General features: G+C 47.5%; 1 protein-coding gene across 1 annotated transcript in view; it reads left to right on the plus strand.

The window, feature by feature from the left end:
• Positions 1–18,465, plus strand: part of CD164 (CD164 molecule) — a 206,463-nt gene that overhangs the window by 164,224 nt on the left and 23,774 nt on the right. The gene's annotated exons all lie outside the window — the stretch shown is intronic.

An 18,465-nucleotide genomic window follows, 5' to 3' on the forward strand; every position in this document is an offset into this window, starting at 1 on the left:
GCCTGGCATACATCCACCATCCCATCATGCCCTTTAGGCTGTTGAGCAAGTTGTTTTGTCCAGTTACTGCTGACAGGATCCCAGAGTACGGATTTCTTTTTGAGAACCTTTCCAAAACTTACAAACACAACTTCATGTTGTCTTTAGAGCTTCACATGCATTTTTTCTAATTCTGACAAGATATAATTTCTTTACAAAAAACATCGTTCTGTGAAGTGTCCTAAATGTGGCAGGAAAAAGGCCCAAACTGCATACTCATACTGTCTGTATTTTCTGCCTACCTTTTTTTCATTCATCGTCCAGACTTGTGACTTTTCTAAAAAGATGTCAAGAAGAACTTGTAAAGATGATCTTCAGAAGGGAACAGTGCAGATATTAATAGGTATCTGGAAGAGCGGAGGAATGTGTATTGGTAACTTCTCTACCTTCATACTTTTAACCGTCCCATGGACCACCTGCTGGGTAGATCCAGGGAGATGTCCTGCAAGACGCAACTAACTTGGACCACTTGATGTCCAAGGTAGGGTCAGTCACAGCTTACTTACTGTTGAGGGCAGACTCAATATCATGGAGGGGTAGGTCGATGTTGCGAACAAGACTTTCTACGTCGAAGGCTGTCTTTACATCGAAGGAAAGAAGACATTCAATGTTAGTATTTCTCATGAAGTTAATTCTTCCATCTTTCTTTTAAGTGCATCTATAGGTTAAAGAAGAGAGGGGTTCCACGTATGTTATATTAGGATTACTCTGACTTATTTACCATTCAGGGAAAATTCACCATCAGTAATTCTCTTCTCAATCTCCGTGCTTACATTGAAGCATGCGGCTCTCTAGTTTCGCATTCTGTCACACTGGTGTCTTCTGTGCATCTGATGTCTCCATAATCCACTCCTCTAACAGTGCCTTAAGTTACTCTTCTGGTGTTAACTCCACTGACTATACCTCCACTGTCTGTTCCTCAGCTTCCTATGAATGCTCTGGTGACACCAGTTAGGAGTCTGAGACTAAGAAGGCGCTCCAGAAGTCTGATTAGGCGTCGCCATTCACATGGATAGTCTGCTTCACAACATTAATCTTGACCAGTCTGTTCCAGATTAACAAGTTGTTGAAGGTCAAATAAGACACACCAGATCTTCTCATCACACCTACTCGTTCTTCATTCTTTTGTCTGTACTCGCCGACCATTTTGGATTCCCCACAGATGAGGGTCTCTCCCAAATGAGGACATTACCACCTTTACCAATGTCCTGGTGAGAGGTAGAGATAAACTCGGCAAACAATTGGTTGAACCAAAGATTTCAGTTTTTATTTTTTTTAACCATCGTTCCTCAGCTCGTCCTTTACTGGCTTTGGTTCCAAGTCATCTTGAATTGGCGATACAGTTGTTTCTGGTTCTAGATTCCATTAAATCGGCTCCAGCACGCTTGCAAACAAACAAGGCTCCCAAGCAGGACCCTCTTCTCGCATGCAGCCAGTCCACCTGATACTATTAGGCAGTGCCAAGAAAACACCATTCCACTGCACCACCCTCTATTTTGCCTCATGTGAAAGAATGTAAGAAACTGGACTCTGGCAGAAGAATGTTTGGTGCAACTGCCTTACTGGCTGTAAGAGGTATCTCTGGGAGGCTCCTCAGCATTTTCAAGAAAAGCTGCCTCAACAAGTAAGTCCAGACGACTTCTGAGCGGTTCTTCCTTAGGATATGATGGTCTCCAATTAAGTGATTACTGCTGCTTTTTAATCTATTGACTTTGCTGCTTTTGCTACTGTCATAGCCTAGCCCTTTGTTGATCTGAATGGCTGCGCCTGAGAGGATTAAAACACAAGGCTCAACAAAGGATTTTTTTTTTTTTTTTTTTTTTTTTTTTGTAAAAACCTTTATTCTGTAAGATCAGTGACACAGCTATTCAGCCGACAACCCGGAGGTACGGCAGCTTTAAAAAACAACACATGCTAGCGTCAACATTCCAATGACAGGGGAATCGAAGGTTCTGTTTTAAATAAACACAAATCCAAACCTAAACACAAGCAAGGCGATAAGTACTGTAAGCACCAGAAACAAAGGATTTTTAAACATACCATTTTCAGGTAATACTTCGTTTTTGGCTCCTGCTGACCGCAAAATGAAGCACATTAAAGCAGAATTGGAGACCCTTAAAACAGTAGTCCTGGAGCAGCTTAAGGTGTACAGAAGATGGTCATAAACCTTACAAGTGGTGTTATAATTAGAGAGCACAAACACCTTTGTGTTCGCAACAGTGCCACCAGCTAAAAGAGCATCAGAAGTCCTTTGAGTCTTGGAAGACTACGAAAGGCAAAGGCAGCCCACAAACATCGGATGCTGCTGGAAAACCTTCCATATAATGACTACTCTTCCTCCACCCCCACCCCCTCCGTTTTCCTCTCCAATGGGGGCAGGGAAGGGGGAGAATATAAGCAGTCATCTGACTGGAGGGGGACAACATGGCAAATGGGTGTTGACATCTTAGTACCATCTAAGGTTGCTTTGTTTGGAAGTCAGCACCCTTCTGATCAAAGAAGCAGTGGAACTGGTCCCTTTTGACTGAAAGTTACAGAAGTAAACTCTTGCCTTTGCGGTGCAAAGAAAAGGTCAAAACTGTAATACTGTCCAATCCTATACCTCAGGACAACAGATAAATTAAGAAATGTGTTTCAGATGGTGGTGCTTCACCAGGTATATTCCCCAACTCCGTCGGGGTGAGTGGATGTGTGCACTAGTTACCCAACAGCCTTACATTCATAGCTCTATCATTCGGAAACACCGGAAATCCTTGATTCTTGGTGGTCATTCCCTTTACCAATACAAAGTAATACCTTTTGGCCTGAAGTCAGCCCCACAATTGATTTTGAAGTGCATGATGGTGGTTGTAGCGAACAGAGTGCTGAAACATTTCAACCACTCACCCCCAGGCAAGTGATCTGGATTTAATGCATTGTTTTTTGCCCACTACGCCACCCCAGTTTGGACCCAGCCATATGCAAATCAGTCTTAACCTTGCTTCTCATGTGAACAGTCCAGCCCGAACTGCCAGACCAAGTCCTCTCTGGACCGAAACCAAGCATCTTGGGACTGGTTTGAGGGAAGCACCCCTCATTAGCCAGGCTAGCTTGAATCCAGTGGCACAGCGAGTAGGGGACCCACGTCTGGGCATACCCTTGGTCACTTTGGGCGAACATAGCAAACACAACAAGATGATGGACAGTGTGATGAAACTTTTCAACCACTCACCCCCAGTCAAGAGATCTGGGTTTAATCCATCATTCTTTGGCTCACTTTGCCACCCGAGTTTGGACCCAGTCATATGCAAATCAGTTGAGATCCTGCATACCTCTGAAGAATGGGAATCTGCCTATCTATATTTAGATGACTGACGTATAAAAGCATTAAGGTCATTCTTGTAATGGCTTAATTATGTAAGTGATGCTTAATGCTGGTATCGATTTTTGCAGGTTAAATCTTTTGCCCCCTGAGTAAGTACCAATTGTTTGGCCACTTCACAAGGGTGACCATATAAAATTTGGCAGTTTGTTGCAGCTTTCCCTAATTTGTGGTTGTCTGGTAATATTCACTATGCTTCTTTAATTTGCATTACACAAGACCACCCGATTCCCTCTTTTGCTAATTTATATTCATTAGTCGTTTCAGATGTTCCCCATATCATTTATGTCCAGATAAGATGTTCATTTTATTTTGAATCAAAACGTCAACAACTATAAAAAACAACCAACGAAGGCAAATCGACTACTATTGACAATTTAATATTGTTTGTTATTCTAAACATACATGCACATTAACTGCAAATGGCTATCTATCCATTTAAACAATGTATTGATTTTTCCGAGTGATTCCTACGAGTGCCATTGTTTTGTTTAGGCATTTATCCCCGAGCCTCTTGGGTTTGTGGGTAGCTCTTTTAGCCTAATAAGGTCAACAAATTGAATAACATTCTGATGTGATTTTATTTTTTCCCCATTGGGAATGCAATCACATGGATTCTGATGGTTCTTTTCCAGGGGATCCTCATTAATAGTCATAAGCATTAGAATATTCCCGCCCATGCGCGGGACCCCGGAAATACTATATTATGTGCCCTGTGTGTGTGTGTGTGTATGTATGTATGTATGTATGTATGTATATGTATATGTATATTATCTACTGGCGGTCGCCAGTAGATAGTTCTAGTTAGGACCCTGTTTCCATAGGAAATCCGCAACATTCTATTTGGAATAACTTTGGCGCCGGTCGACGAATCCTCGCAAAATTTTCAAAACTAATGGGGCGCTACGCTCCGCTCCTACCCTGAAAGTCTCGGGGGGATTCGTCAAGCGGGGGCTGACAAAAAAGGGGGGTCCCAAAACGCATTTTCCCCATGCATTTTTCCATAGGACCTTTAGACACAGCTACAGCCCGAACGGCTGAACAGAGTTACTTGAAATTTGGCAGAGAGGTAGTCTACAGGTCAAGGAAGTGCCTTTTGTAGGTCTGGTGTAAATCTGTTCAGTAGTTCCTGAGAAAATAGCATTTAAATCAATATATAGATCTGTGGCAGCTTACCGTGCGCTTACCGTGCGCTTACCGTGCGCTTACCGTGCGCTTACCGTGCGCTTACGGTAAGCTTACCGTACGGTGCCGTGCGCGAGCGCGATTCTGATTGGCTGTTAGATCTTAGTAAACATTCGAATCGGTCGAAACCAGGAAATGGCGGCCACCATTTTCTCTCTCGCACTCTGAGGGGGGGAGGAAAAACAAAGTTGGATATCATGAAAAGGGGCAGGCTAGACAGCTCCAAACCACCTAGCCTTGCTTAGGGTGTCCCAAAAGAACCCCCAAGGGCAAAAATTCAATTGATATTGAACATTTAGATAGATAGATAACCTTTCACAACGAAGCGCATAATATGTCCTCCGTGTGCGGACGGTGCGCGAAGCGCATCGTGCGTACATGGCCCATCCTGCGTAACGTGGGCACGCGGTGCGCATAGCGCACCGCGTGCCCACTGTGCGTGCACGGCACTAACTGCGTAAAGTGGGCGCGCGGTGCGCGAAGCGCACCGCGTGCTCACTGTGCGCGCACGGTGCGCGAAGCGCACCGTGCGCGCACGGAACGAACTGCGTGAAGTGGGCACGCACGCCACGAACGGCGTAAAGTAACTTAGCATTTAAAAAACCGTACAAATTCACTGAAAAAACCATAGGTTTCACACACGTTATAGTTAGGAATTAGCATTTAAAAAACCTTGCAAATTCACTGAAAAAACCATAGGTTTCACACACGTTATAGTTAGCGGACATTTCACTCATAAAAAACCAATGAAATTCCCCCGTTATAGTTAGTGCAGGCAACTATAACTCACGCGACCGCAATCCTCTGCTGATGCTAATACTGTATTTAGACACTTATTTGCCCATGTCGTCTTCCATTAAATTTTAGCTATACATATATTACAAATATTTTTTTATCATAAAGACACATATATTTCATCAGCAGAGGATTGCGGTCGCGTGAGTTATAGTTGCCTGCACTAACTATAACGGGGGAATTTCATTGGTTTTTTATGAGTGAAATGTCCGCTAACTATAACGTGTGTGAAACCTATGGTTTTTTCAGTGAATTTTATATATATATATATATATATATATATATATATATATCCACTTCTTCTGTTTCGCTACGAAGACCAAAGCCACTTGCAGTAGCGGGCCACGGCGGGAAAGCGACTCCCAATATCCAAACGAATCGTAACGCCGTTTTTTTTCAAGAAACGATGCAATGGCCACAAGATTTTCTCAGCGTGTATTTATTTAGATGGTTTTGTCACTCCAGTGAAAATCTTTCTTGAAAAAAACGGCGTTACGATTCGTTTGGATATATATATATATATATATATATATATATATATATATATATATATATATATATATATATATATATATATATATATATATATATATATATATATATATATATATATATATATATATATATATATATATATATATATATATATATACATACACACAATTGCAGCCTAATAAACACCAGAGCTGAATCATGCCGTAAGGAATTTCTACCATACCTGAAAAACATGCATTAGAAACAGGAGAAACAATAACAAAGTTTGTTTAGAAACTGTTTAAATGCTCAGCAAACAGTAGAAATTCTCATAAATCACTGAAAGCATAGGAAGCTCCCAGGCTGCATTGCAAATACCCAGTCTAAAAAGACTGAAAAGCTAACCTGTAGCTGCATAGCAATAAACTGACACCGTGCCTTTAAGGCACACCTGACCCCCAGCTTCCCATCATGCCTCAGGGGTGACAGTTAGGTCAGTTCTTTCCGGCTCCTTCAGGAAGGATCCTGGCAACACAGCTCCACTTTTTTCTGATTTTTGTCAGAAAATATTTACTTTTTACAACTTTTATTCCTTACTTCGACGTCTTTCATCTGTTAAAGTAAGAAGCTGTCTTTTTTTGACAGGTTTGGGCATTTTTTAATATCTTAAAATGCCATCTCTTTTTGACCCTTGCCCTTCTTGTGGTAAAAAGAAGGCCAAGACTGATTCTCATAGGGTCTGTATTCTTTATCTACCGGAGGACCATGATCCTAAGACCTGTCCTCACTGCCAGAACCTGTCCAGAAGAACTTTGAAGGACAGGGAAAGAATTTGCCTGTATGGCCTGGCAGGTAAATCATCTAGAGGAAGATCTCCGGTAAGGAAGGGCTCCAAGAGGTCTAGAACGCCTTCTGGAAGCAAGTCCTCGCGTCCTTCTACTTCAGCGTCGGGCTCGGCGCTGAAAAAAGATCTTCAGGTGGCTAAGAAAATAACTTCGACAGCGGGCTTGCCGTCGAGAAAAGGTACGTCGTCTACGTCGAAGATTCGAGATCCGCCGTCGTCAACCCGGCGACGATCGGCGTCGAGAGATAAGACCCCTCCGCCGTCGTCAACCTGGCGACGATAGGCGTCGAGGAGCAGAGACCCTCCGCCGTCGTCAACTCGGCGACGATCGGCGTCGAGGTGTGTCACCCCTCCGTCGTCGAGGGCAGGCTCGCTTCTGTCATCGCAGTTCCATCAGCGATCGACGTCGAGAGCGAAGACTCCTCCGCCGTCGTCAACCAGGCGACGATCGGCGTCGAGGATGAGGTCTCCGTCGTCGTATCCAAGGGCGAAAAATACCCCTCAGCCATCGTCGCGCAGACCGTCGACGTAGAGATTGGACACCGCTCCGCTGTCGTCTAGACTAAGTTCGGCGTCGAGAGAGAGAGTCCCTCCGTCGTCTGCTTCACATCGCCGTTCGACGTCAAGGCTGCATTCTTCGCCTGCTTCTCATCGGCACCGGTCGGCGTCGAGACGGCGTTCGACGTCGAGCAGACGGGAGGCCCGACAAGCGGGAAGGCAGGAGCCAAGATCGACGTCGAGACAGACCTCGGTGAGGTCTGGGGATGGATCGGTGGTCCTAGTGACGGTCAGCTTTGCGCCATTCGTCCTCGCACTCATCCAAGGGGGCTTCTCCAAGGTCAGCTACTCCGCAAGGTCTCTCACATAGAGAAGTTGCTAGCCAGGTCCGCAGGTCTCCTTCAAGACAACGCGAGACCCCTTCGGTTCAAATGTCGCCCAGATGTCTGCTGCCCGTACGTCACTGGCAGGACTTGGGGGCGACAAGGAGGATGCAAGAGTATGCCAGTCTGGCGCATAGATCTCCTCTTCAAAGATTGGTGGACGAAGTGGACAGAGTGAGTCCTCCCAGGCAAGCATGCGAGAAGTCACCTGAGAGACAGCGCCCTAGATCGCGCTCCCCCAGGCGAGAAGATCGTGCAGTCAGATCACGAGAGACCCCGTGATCATCGACGAAGTAGAAGAACACCATCTACTTCATCGTCTTCCTCCACCCGGTCCTCAAAGAAGGATTACTCCCCCACACTATCGGACAGCCCGGTCTCCAGGGTCTCACCCATAAATGATATCAACACATACCATGAGGTTCTGCAGAGGGGTGCTCAAACTTAACATTGAGATGTCCGTCCCGCAAGTCACGACGATGGTGATTTTCGAGACTCTTCATCAGAAGACTGCATCTCGACCATTACTTCCATTGGTTCCTGGGATCCTGGACCCTGTCATGGACACCTTCTTAACTCCAGCAACCATCAAGGCGGTGCCGGCTCGCATCCTTAAGAAATGTAAGCCGGCTACCTCTAATCCGGTCTTTAAGATCGACCGTCCTGCAGACTCGGTAATCGTAGCGGCAGCAAGAAAGACTCGCGCTGTATCGGCTTCTTCTTCTGTCCCACCAGATAAAGAGAGCAGATCTCAGGACTCGTGGGGTCGCAAAGCCTGCACGTCTGCGGCTGCATCCCTTAAGGTCTCCAGCGGGCTGCGTTGCTAGGCAGTTATGACAGAGCTCTCTGGGACTCTTTGGAGCGGTTCAAATCCAAGCTCCCAAAGGAGGACCAAAAGGATTTCGAGGAGATAGTCACTGAGGGATCCTTGGTGGCTAATCAAACGATTAGCACAGTGGCAGATGGAGTGGTGCTATCAGCGCACTCTTACGCACATGGAGTATGCGCCAGGAGATCGTCCTGGTTAAGACTGACAGGGCTAAAGCCAGATGCGCAGCAGAGAATCTCGAACCTTCCATTCTCTGGCTCTTCTCTCTTCGGCACGCACGCAGATGAAGAGATGAGAAGGATGAAGACCGAGTTGGACACCCTCAAGGCGGTTGGGTTGGAGAAAAAGAAGGAATTCAGATGCCGCTATGGACCCAACCAGCGCAAGGGGCCTCAACAGAGGGTTTAAACCCCTTAGTGGTCCCAGAATAAGACCCAGGGAAAGTCACAGTTTTGGGGAGGAAAGTCCAACAGAGGTAGAGGGGGCCACCAACAGCAGTCCTCTACCACGGCGAGAGAAGGAGGGAAGTCATGAGCAGTGGCTTCCTCTGCCGCCGTTGCCCACTCCAGTGGGAGGAAGTGCTTCACAACATCTGGCAGAGTGGGACAGCATCACAAAAGATCGCTGGGTGCTGAATATACTGCGCAATGGATATGCGCTATGTTTCCGTGCGCTTCCAAAGGACATACCACCAAAAAAGTCCCGTCCTCACCAGTTAAAGCTGCTTCGAAAGGAGGTGAGGGCCCTTCTTCAAAAGCAGGCTATAGAAAAGGTTCCACCTTCTCAAATAGAAAAAGGAGTGTACTCCAGGTACTTTCTGGTCCCCAAAAAAGATCAGGAGCACAAATTTCGACCGATCCTGGACCTTCGACTTCTGAACAAGTTCATAGTCAAGGAGAAGTTTCGCATGTTGGCCCTTCATCAAATATGGCCACATCTGCAAGTAGGGGATTGGATGTGTTCGGTGGACCTCCAAGATGCGTACTTCCTCATTTCCATTGCAAAACGTCATCGCAAGTACCTACGGTTTGTGGTCGGCCACAAACATTATCAATACAAAGTCCTGCCCTTTGGGCTCAAGTCGGCCCGCGAGTCTTAACCAAATGCATGGCAGTGGTGGCGGCTTTTCTTCAGACAAGGTCTCTTCGTCTATCCATTCTTAGACGACTGGCTGCTGAAAGGTCCATCCCCGCGGCAGGTGAGGCACGACTTCCAGATCTGTCTACAACAGTTACACGATCTCGGCCTTCATGTCAACATGGAGAATTCAGTGCAGCAGCCCACTCAAACCATCCACTACCTTGGCTCCGTTCTGGACACAAGCGTGGGAAGAGCGTATCCTTCGGAGGAGAGACTGTCTTCAATGAAACGGAAGTGCAGGCTTCTGCTCCAGGTGCAGAACCTGTCAGTCCGGCAGGTGGCATCCCTGCTGGGATCCATGGCGTCCTGCATCTTTCTCATCCCCAACGCCCGGCTTAGGATGCGGCCTTTGCAACAGACTCTGGAGGACCAGTGGGATCAGTCAACAGGTCGCTGGGAAGATCAGATATGTCTCTCCCAGGTGGCGAAATCCTCCCTCACATGGTGGACTCAGCAGCGCAATCTGATGGTGGGAGTCCATTTTCACCAGCCACTTCCAGTGCAATCGGTGGTGACAGATGCGTCTTTGCAAGGCTGGGGGGGCACACATGGGGTGCCTTCAGATACAAGGACGGTGGTCGGCGAAGGAACAGACCTACCACATCAATATGCTGGAGCTACGAGCAGTCCACCTTGCTCTGAAAGCTTTCCTGCCGGCAATCGAGTCCGAGTCGGTCCTGGTCCAGACCGACAACACGACGACCATGTTCTACCTAAACAAACAGGGAGGAACTCGGTTGCGTCCTCTTTCCCTGGAGTCACAGGCGATCTGGCACTGGCTTCTCGCCCGGAACCTCTCGGTGGTGGCAGTACACCTTCCAGGAGAACTAAATGTCAAGGCAGACGCACTCAGCAGGCACTTCGAAGATCAGCCAGACTGGGTGCTGCACGACGAGGTGGTGGCGGACCTTTTCCATCGTTGGGGTCGTCCGGAAATGGATCTATTCGCAGACGACGAAAACACAAAATGCCACACTTTTGATGGACTGGTCAGGGACATTTGCCTACGCCTTTCCTCCTCTGCCCCTGATCCCGAAGGTGGTGTCCAAGCTACTCAGATCCAGCATGACGATGATTCTGATAGCTCCAGACTAGCCACGGCAGTGGTGGTACCCGGACCTTCTTAATCTGTCGGTACTTCCACACAGGAGACTACCTTGCAGGCCGGACCTGCTGACCAAGATGGGCGAGAGGATTCTTCATCCCAACCTTCCCTCACTGAACTTGACAGCATGGCTCCTGAGGTCCTGCAATACAGACATTTGAAACTGCCTCCTGATTGCATGCATATTTTGAAAGAAGCGAAAAGACCCTCCACAATAGCGTCGTATGCGTTTAAGTGGAAGAGGTTTTTTCTTTGGTGTAGAGAACATAACCTTGATCCTACGAAGGGGCAGGAGGATGTCATTCTCCCTTACCTACAGTACTTGGCATGATCTGGTTTAAAGTATGCTTCTATCGGGGTCCATTTATCTGCCATTACAGCGTACAGGAGATCTCCTAGTCAGCCCTCCTTTTTCCAGATGCAGGTGGTCAAGGACTTCTTACAGGGGTTGAAGAAGGTGTATCCCATGTTCGAAACCCTTCTCCTCCGTCTGAGTTGAACCTGGTATTATCTAAATTGATGGGCCCACCCTTTGAGCCAATCCACAGAGCTTCCTTGCAGCATTTGTCTTGGAAGGCTGCTTTTCTGGTAGCCATTACATCAGCGCGCAGAGTAAGCGAGATCCAAGCGCTGTGTACCAATGAGCCTTACACTGTTTTTCACCATAACAAAGTAGTCTTAAGGGCGCATCCATCCTTTCTCCCTAAGGTAGTGTCTGATTTTCATATCAATCAGTCCATTTCCCTTCCATCTTTTTTCCCAAATCCAGCGACCCCGGCTGAGCGGTCGTTCATTCCTTGGACCTCAAGAGGGTACTTAAGTTCTACTTGGAAAGTACCAAAGGCATAAGGAATACAGATCAGTTATTTGTCCATTATGGCGCCATGAGAACAGGCTTCCCAGCCGCTAAGAGATCCATTTCAAGATGGATTGTGTCCTGCATTACCTTAGCTTACCAGCTGGCGAGAAAACCCTTACCGTTGCCTCCTAAGGCGCATTCCACTAGGGGTAAAGCTGCCACAGTTGCTTTCTTGCATGACGTCCCAATGTCCGAGATCTGCAAGGCGGCAACCTGGAAATCGGTTCATACCTTTACGAGGCACTACTGCCTAGAATCTGATTCCAGGGCTGATGCTCAAGTAGGCCAAGCGTCCTTGAGGAATCTATTTGGGTAGCTTAGTTTTCTTTCTAAGCCTACTGATCACTTTTCTGTTTTTTCTCCTTTGCCCGCAGGGAGATGAGGTGAGGCTCGCTCTTCTATTCTAATGCTTATGACTTTTGATGAGGATCCCCTGGAAGAGAAGGATTAGTTACTTAACTGTAATCCTAGTTCTCTTCCAGGGGTATCCTCATCAAAGTCATAAGCAACCCTCCCGCCTCCCCAGGCAAAGGATTGTTATATTTTGAAGATGTTGTTAACTCTTTGTACCATGGCTTTTTCAGTCTCCGCAACGAACTGACCAAACTGGCACCCCTGAAGCATGATGGGAAGCTGGGGGTCAGGTGTGCCTTAAAGGCACGGTGTCAGTTTATTGCTATGCAGCTACATGTTAGCTTTTCAGTCTTTTTAGACTGGGTATTCGCAATGCAGCCTGGGAGCTTCCTATGCTTTCATTGATTTATGAGAATTTCTACTGTTTGCTGAGCATTAAAACAGTTTCTAAACAAATGTTGTTATTGTTTCTCCTGTTTCTAATGCTTGTTTTTCAGGTATGGTAGAAATTCCTTACGGCATGATTCAGCTCTGGTGTTTATTAGGCTGCAATTGCTTATTTTTATGTATGTGTGTGTATGTGTGTATGTGTATATGTGTACGTGTGTGTATGTGTGTGTATGTGTGTGTATGTGTATGTATATAGGTATATATATATATATATATATATATATATATATATATATATATATATATATATATATATAGGGCACTTATAATAGTGTTTCCGGGGTCCCGCGCATGGGCGGTAATATTCGAATGCATATGACTTTGATGAGGATACCCCTGGAATAGATCTAGGATTACAGGTAAGTAACTAATCCATACTTCTGCCTGTGGATTCCTCACCTTTTGAATACCCCCTGTGCCAGCATTCCGCCGGAAAATTCTTTCCTAGCTCTCCCATGTCGACGAGGACGTCACAATAGCACGGCTGCGCTCGCGACACCCTATGACCTTGTCGGAGCCATAAAAGGACCTCGTCGGCGTGCTGCCGTCAGTTTCCTTTTTTCCGCGCCATCGACGCTTAACGTTTTTTTTCAGGGCTCTCCATTTTCATCGTGGAAAACTTTGTATCTCGTCGTTTGTTTCAGAATGGCTACTTCTAGGAAGACTGGATTCAAACCCTGCAGAGTGTGGCGGGCACATGTCTATCACGGACCCGCTTGATGACTGCCTGTGGTGTTCATCCTCGAACCACAATGTCGAGGAATTCAGGAGCTGCAGGAAAATGAATCCCAAGGCTATCAAAGAACGTGAAGCCAAGCTGTTTATGGCGAAAGCCAAGAAGCAAAAGAGAGGTAGGAAGAGGTCGAAGTCTTCATCTTCTCACTCTTCGAGGTCGAAGAAGCACAAAAAATCCAAGAGAAGACCTACCTCTCGTCATTGTTCTTCGAAGGCCAGGGTCTTGAGATCGAGGTCGCCAACTCCGGCTGAGCGACCTCGGAGAAGGGACTTTATCCCTCCAACTCCTTCTCCTCAAGCGACGCCAGTACCATCTCCGGCTGCGGCGTCGCCGATTTCAGAGGCTTTCACTTCATGAAGATTCACTGGCTCCAGCGACGTCACCGGCGCCGGGAGGGTCCTCTCCAGGCCGTGTAGCTTCACCTGTGCAGGCGCCGTCCCTGGCTCTGCAGGCTCCAGTGCAATCTCAGGGGACTCCCCTACAGGAAGGTACGGATCCATATCCTCCTTTTCCTGCTCCTATAGCTGACACTTCGCATTTTCTCAACGCTATTTTTGGTTTATTTACAAGAGCCTCGACTCCATCCGGCGTGCCTTCAGGCCCCGTGGGACCTTTGGCTTTCAACCTGGGTGTGCCTCAGTTCTATCCCCAGGCACCTTTCATGCCATCTACTCCGGCTTGGCATTTCCCGGCGCCGAGATCGTCCACTCTGGCTCCCCGGACTCCTTCAGCGGCTGAGTCGGCTCAACCTCAAATTCGATCGACGTCGAGGTTTGATGTCGAGGCTCCTTCATCGACGCCGCTGGTGTCTTCTCCGGTGCCGTTACCTAAGCAACCCTCCAGGAGAGAGGCTCAGAGATTGCTTGAGGAGGAGTATTTACAAGATCAGGAGGAAGGAGAAATTGTGGATGAGTTTGAAGGCCTTCAGGAAGCTAGTGGCCTAGATACTTCCCCTGAATATAACTTACCATCTGCAAGTGGATGTGTTGTACAGGACGTTGCACCTTACCATGTAGTCCTAAAGAAGGCGGCTGATTTATTGGGCCTTAAACTTCCCTCTGCGGAGATAAAGTCCAACATACTAACGGAAGTTTTAAAAACTTCTTCGTCAACTTCTGAGCCTCTACTTCCTTTCACAGATGCCTTAACAGATCCAATTCTGGAGGTGTGGCAGAAGCCTTTGTCTGCTTCGGCTGTATCTCGTTCTATCTCGAAGGTACAGGCCTGCCTCTGGTGATCCGGCTTTTTTGTCATCACACCCGATACCGGAGAGTCTAGTTGTCCAAGCTTCTTGCTCAAACAGTCTTCAAGTGCTTTTCCTACTATTTTGGGTGATAGAGACTCGAAGAAGATGGAGCAAGCTGCAAAGGTGTTCTCTTCTGCGAGTATGGCTCTAAAGTCAACTAATGCAACTTGCCTTCTTGGATGATATATACATGCATTGATGGACTCTGTTCAGTTGGCTCCTAAGTTGCCTGAGGAGGATCGTGCCAACTTCTTGGAAGTCTTTTCGGATTTGTGGGCCGCAGCACGTCAAGTGATTCAGTCAGGCATGGACACTGCTGACTCTGTGGCTCGCGTTATGAGGTCTTCTGTGGTTATAAGGAGACAGGCATGGCTCAAGTCTTCTGGTTTTTCGGCTGATGAGGTGACTTTGCTGGATTTGCCCTTTGATGGGTCAAGGCTCTTTGGATCAAAGGCTGATTCAGCCTTGGAACGTTTCAAGGACAGTAGAGCTACCGCAAGATCTTTAGGCCTCCAGGTGCAGTCTAGAGGTTAGGGGTACAAAAGATATCGGGGCTTTGGGAGATCTGCTTCCTTTCATGGCCGCCAACAATTTCAGCAGGGCCAACAATAGAATCCCTTGTACAAATCATACAGAGGGAAGAATAAGAGAGGCTTCAGGGGTGCAAATCGACAACAGACTTCCTCCTCTTCCTCCCCTCCCGCCACCGTTGGTACCTCAGGAAAGCAGTTCTAGATTCCCCATCTTGCAACATGTTGGTCCAGTTGGAGGTCGGGTGTTGCACTTTTTACAAGATTGGAGACTGATCACATCAGATTGTTGGGTCTTGAATCTTGTAGAGAATGGGTATGCCCTCCCATTTTTGGAGTTTCCTCCTCCTTACCCTCTTCGCCAGGGTGGTTGTTCAGACGACCACTTGCTGCTTTTGCAGCAGGAGGTTCTTACATTACTCCAAAAAGGTGCGATAGAGGTGGTTCCACAGCAGGAAAGGGGTCAGGGTTGCTACTCCCGATATTTCCTGATCCTCAAAAAGGATGGTCGCTTGAGACCAATCTTGGACCTCAGGATTTTGAACCTTTACCTCAGACGGGAAAAGTTCAAAATGTTGACCTTGGCTCAGGTTCTCCTTGTGTTGCAACAGAAAGACTGGATGGAGTCCATCGATTTTGCAGGGTGCGTATTTTCATCTTCCCATCCTGAAGTTGCATCGAAGTATCTCTGGTTCACGGTGGGATCGCAACATTACCAGTTTGCGGTTCTTCCGTTCGGTCTCACTTCCGCGCCTCGAGTCTTTACAAAGGTGATGGCGGTGGTAGCAGCTCATCTCAGAAGGTCAGGTGTTCCTATTTTCCTCTACCTGGACGACTGGCTGTTGAAAGCGGAGTCTCCAGAGTTGGTTTCGCGCCACTTGCAAGTGACAACTCATCTGTTGTTCAAATTGGGTTTTTCGATAAATGTACCCAAATCTCACGTGGTGCCTTCTCAGCACATCCTGTTCATAGGGGCCATACTGGACACTTCTGTTTGCTGAGCATTCCCGCCTCCACAGAGGATTCTCGACATGCAGGAAATGATTCCTTTATTTCACGATGAAGCGGTTGTTCCAGTCCTGAAGGTTCTTCGCCTGCTCGGTCTGTTCGCTTCCTGCATTCTGTTTGTCAACCATGCACACTGGCACATGAGGGCACTCCAGTGGTGCCTCCTCAGGCAGTGGTATCAGCACAACGGAGATCTAAGGGAGTCAGTCAGGATCTGCAGCGGAGCTGTCTTGGTGGAGTGTGCAGGGCAACCTGTCAAAAGGAAAGCCCTTTCAGTCTCCTCCGCCGGTGGCCACAGTGATCACGGATACCTCCACTCTAGGGCGATCTGGAGATCAAAGGCCTTTGGTCTTCAGAGAAAAGGTTGCTTCACATCAACCTTCTGGAATTTCGGGAGATACGTTTGGCACTGAAGGCTTTTTTCCCTTCCCTTCACGGTCAGTCGGTTCAGATCCTGACAGACGACACTACCGCGATGTGGTACATCAACAAACAGGGAGGTGTAGGGTTGTATCGCCTGTGTGGAGGCTCTGCGGCTCTGGTCCTGGGCTCGGGGCCAACGGATTTGTGTGTTTGCAAATCATCTGGCCGGTGTGCCGAATGTTCGTGCGGACAGTCTCAGTCGGCGTTACTCGGCCGATCACGAGTGGCGGCTTCATCCAGAGGTGGTCCATCGCATCTTTCAGATGTGAGGGTCTCCTCGGTTGGACCTGTTTGCCACTCACGAGAACGCGCACCGCCCGTCGTTCTGCAGTCTTCAGTATCCGATGCGGGGAGCTTTGGGGGACGCATTTCAGTTGGATTGGAGCTCGCAACTCCTTTACGCGTTTCCTCCCATACCCTTGATTCCTCTGGTTCTGAGGAAGATTCGCCAAGACCGGGCCCAAGTTATATTGATCACCCCGGATTGGCCAAGAAGGGTGTGGTACACGGACCAACTTCACCTCTCCTTGCACCCTCCGCTCCGTCTCCCTCTCAGGGCAGAGCTCTCGCAGTCGCAGGGGCATGTTCTACACCCCCCACCTCCAGAGCCTGCACCTTCATGCCAGGAGATTGAACGGGGCTACCGGAGTTCCTTCTCTCTCCCGCTGGATATAGTGGATGTTATTTTATCATCCATGCGACACTCCACTAAGTCTGTTTACTCTTCCAGATGGTCCAGATTTTTAAATGGTGTGGAGAGAGAGACGTTGACCCTTTGAAGGCCCGCTTGTCTAATATTTTGGAATTTTCTCTTTCTTTAGCACAGCAGGGTTGTGCTGTAGCCACTGTTAAGGGCTATTTATCAGCTTTGTCGTTTTTTTTATTTTTGCCGGACCAGCCGTCTTTAAGTCCCCCATTGTCATGAGGTGCATTAAGGGCCTTACAAATAAGTTTCCTCCCACACCTTTCATTATGCCTCGGTGGGATTTGAATCTCGTACTCACTTTTTTAATGGGTTCTCCGTTTGAGCCTTTTCACTCTTGTCCGTTGAGGCTTCTTTCTTTTAAAACGGTTTTCTTGATTGCCATTACCTCGGCTAGGAGGGTAAGTGAGCTTCAAGCTCTTAGTTTGAAGCCTCCTTTCCTGACCATTCTTGCGGATAAGTTGGTTCTAAGGACGAGGGCTGCTTTCCTTCCCAAGGTGGTTACCCCTTTTCATATGGGACAATCCATCACTCTACCCACCTTTTTATCCTCCCCCCCCCCCCCCCCACCCCCCCTCACCCTTCCATGGAGCAAGAGAGACTGCATCGGTTGGACCCTAAGAGGGTTGTCCACTTTTAATTGGATCAGTCTAGAGATCTGAGGCTGGACGATCAGCTCTTCGTGGACTATGTTGGGAAAATGAAAGGCAAGGCAGTGCACAAGAGGACGCTTTCCAGGTGGATTATCTTGTGCATCAAGATTTGCTACGCCCTGGCCAAGAAGGAACCGCCTGAAGGTATCAGAGCTCATGCCACCAGAGCGAAGTCTACTTCTTCTGCTTTGGCTAGAGGTGTTCCTGTTCTTGATATCTTTAAGGCAGCAACTTGGGCCTCCCTCCACACCTTTGCAAAGCATTACTGCTTGGACTCTGAGGTTAGGAGAGATAGCCATTTTGCTCGCTCTGTTCTACAAGATTTTTAGGTCTAGTCAGGTGGACACCCTCCTCCGGGAGAGGTGCGGCTTTGGGAATCTATTCAAAAGGTGAGGAATCCACAGGCAGAAGTATTCATCAGAAGAACAAGTTACTTACCTTCGGTAACGCTTTTTCTGGTGGATACAATATCTGCCTGTGCATTCCTCGCGCTCCCACCCACCTCCCCGTTGTCCACCTGTTTATACCCAAAAAAGAAAAAAAAAAGAATTTTATTTTAATGTCTTAATCATGTTTATATTTTAATGATGAGAAATGCTTATTCAGTTGCTATTTCTCTATGCCTTTCTTGATTATGCATTTGTGAATTTATATACATGTATATACTTGATATGCTGTGTGTGCATTTGAAAATGTGTCGGTTTGTCCCTTTGCCTCGGTGGCACGGAAAAAATGGGTGGAACGGACGTCAGCACGCCGACTAGGACCTTTTATGGCCATGATTACATCATACGGTGTCGTGAGCTAGGAAAGAATTTTCCAGCGGAATGCTGGCGCAGGGGGTATTCAA

Source organism: Triturus cristatus, chromosome 6, assembly GCF_964204655.1.
Source record: "Triturus cristatus chromosome 6, aTriCri1.1, whole genome shotgun sequence".
NCBI classification, from domain to species: Eukaryota; Metazoa; Chordata; class Amphibia; order Caudata; family Salamandridae; genus Triturus; species Triturus cristatus.